Source organism: Callithrix jacchus, chromosome 5 (assembly GCF_049354715.1).
Source record: "Callithrix jacchus isolate 240 chromosome 5, calJac240_pri, whole genome shotgun sequence".
Taxonomy (NCBI): domain Eukaryota; kingdom Metazoa; phylum Chordata; class Mammalia; order Primates; family Cebidae; genus Callithrix; species Callithrix jacchus.
The window spans coordinates 69,530,250-69,532,449 of NC_133506.1; the positions used below are offsets into that span (position 1 = coordinate 69,530,250).

The following is a 2,200-nucleotide window of genomic DNA, read 5'->3' on the forward strand; positions in this document are numbered from 1 at the left end:
GGACCTGTCTCTGGCCTCACCGTTATCAATCTTTGATCAATCTTGAGTTGTACCTGTACCTCCTCATCCTCTTTCCTGTATTATTTTGAAGCAAATCCCAGCTATCATGTTATCTCATCTGTAAATATTTCAGCACTTACCTCTAAAAGACAAGGACTACTGCACCATCATTGTAATACCTTAAAAGTTAACCATTTTGGCTGGGCATAATGGCTCACACCATAATCCCAGCACTCTTGGGGGGCCAAGGCAGGTGGATCATGAGGTCAAGAGTTTGAGACCAGCCTGACCAACAGGGCGAAACATTGTCTCTAAAAAAACACAATAATTAGCCAGGCATGGTGGCACACGCCTGCAATCCCAGCTACTGGGGAGGCTGAGGCAGGAGAATCGCTTGAACCCAGCAGGCAGAATCACTTGTGGTGAGCCGAGATCGAACCACTGTACTCTAGCCTGGGAGACAGAGTGAGACTTGATGTCAAAAAAAGAAAAAATTAACCATTTTGTTTAATGCTTTTTCTGCATCTATTGATAGGATCGTGTGATTTTTCTTCTTTAGTCTGCTGGTGGGATGTATTATGTGAATTTATTTTCAAATGCTAAACCAGCTTTGCATGCCTGGATAAATCCCACTTGGCTATGTTGTATAATTCTTTTTATACATTGTTGGATTTGATTTGCTAATAATTTGTTGAGAATTTTTTTATCTATTTTTATGAGAGAGAATGGTCTGTAGTTTTCTTTTCTTGAAATGTCTTTGGTTTGGGAATTAGAGTAATCTTGGCTTCATAAAACCAAGTTAGGGGCCAGGTGCAGTGGTTCACGCCAGAAATCCCAGCACTTTGGGAGGCCGAGGTAGGTGGATCACTTGAGGTCAGGAGTTTGAGATCAGCCTGGCCAACATGACGAAACCCCTTCTCAACTAAAAATACAAAAATTAGCTGGGTATGGTGGTGGACACCTGTAATCCCAGTTATTTGGGAGGCTGAGGCAGAAGAATTGCTTGAACCCAGGAGGCGGAGGCCTTAATAAGCTGAGATTTTGCCATTGCATTCCAGCCTGGGCGACAAGAGTGAAACTCTGTCTCAAAAAATAAATAAAATAAAATAAACAAAACTAATTAGGAAGCATTCCCTGTGCTTCTATCTTCTGAAAGAGATTATAGACAACTGGCATAAGTTCTTCCTTAAATATTTCACAGAATTCAACAGGGAACCCATCTGGGCCTGGTGCTTTCTGCTTTGGAAGGTTATGAATTATTGATTTAACTTATTTAATAGATATAGACCTATTCATATGACCTGCTTCTTCTTGTGGGAGTTTTAGTAGGTTTTGTCTTTTTTTTTTTTAAGAAAAATCAGTCTCCATAGAGACTGTCAAAAATTGCCAGTGTCGACTGTATTGCAAGTTGTCACGGCAGGGTATTGGGAAAAGTTTTCAATTAGCAATAATCTCGCCTCAGATAAACCTCATTGGCTACGATACTGCCACAGCGCAAAGCTAGGTTTCATCTTTCAAGAAATTGATCCATTTCATCTCAGTTATCAAATTTGTGGGCATATAGTTGTTAATAATATTTATCTCTTTTTTTGGGGACAGAGTTTCACTTTGTTGCTCAGGCTGGAGTGCAGCGGCACAGTCTCAGCTCACTGCAACCTCCGCTCCCGGGTTCAAGCAATTCTTGTGCCTTGGCCTCCCAAGTAGCTGGGATTACAGGCACATGCCACCACGCCCGGCTGATTTTTTTTTGTATTTTAGTAGAGACGGAGTTTCACCATGTTGCCCAGGCTCATCTCAAACTCTTAAGCTCAGGCAATCAGCCCATCTCAGCCTCCCAAAGAATAATATTTCTTCATTATCTTTTTCAGGTCTGTAGGATCTGTTGTGATGTCTTATCTTTTATTTCTCTCTCTTTTTTTTTTCTTTTAGAGATAGGGTCTTGCTATATTTTGTTGCCCATGTTGGAGCGCAGTGGCTGTTCACAGGCACAATCATAGGGCAGCACAGCCTCAGCCTCCCGGACTCTGCGACCTCTCACCCACTGGAATTACAAGCATGAGCTATTGCACCTGGCCCCTCTTTCATTTCTGATATTAGTAGTTTGTGTTCTTTCTCTCTTTTTTCTTAGTTAGCCTGGCTAGGGGCTTATAGATTTTGTTGATCTTTTCAGGGAACTAGATTTTCGATTTGTTGATTTTCT

At 41.5% G+C, this 2,200-nt stretch overlaps 1 non-coding gene across 1 annotated transcript; it reads right to left on the reverse strand.

Moving 5' to 3' along the window:
* Positions 1-1,361: 1,361 nt before the first annotated feature.
* Positions 1,362-1,502, reverse strand: LOC118154139 (U4 spliceosomal RNA). Its single transcript, XR_004744037.1, has one exon. It is a non-coding gene; the product is annotated as a U4 spliceosomal RNA (small nuclear RNA).
* Positions 1,503-2,200: the final 698 nt, after the last annotated feature.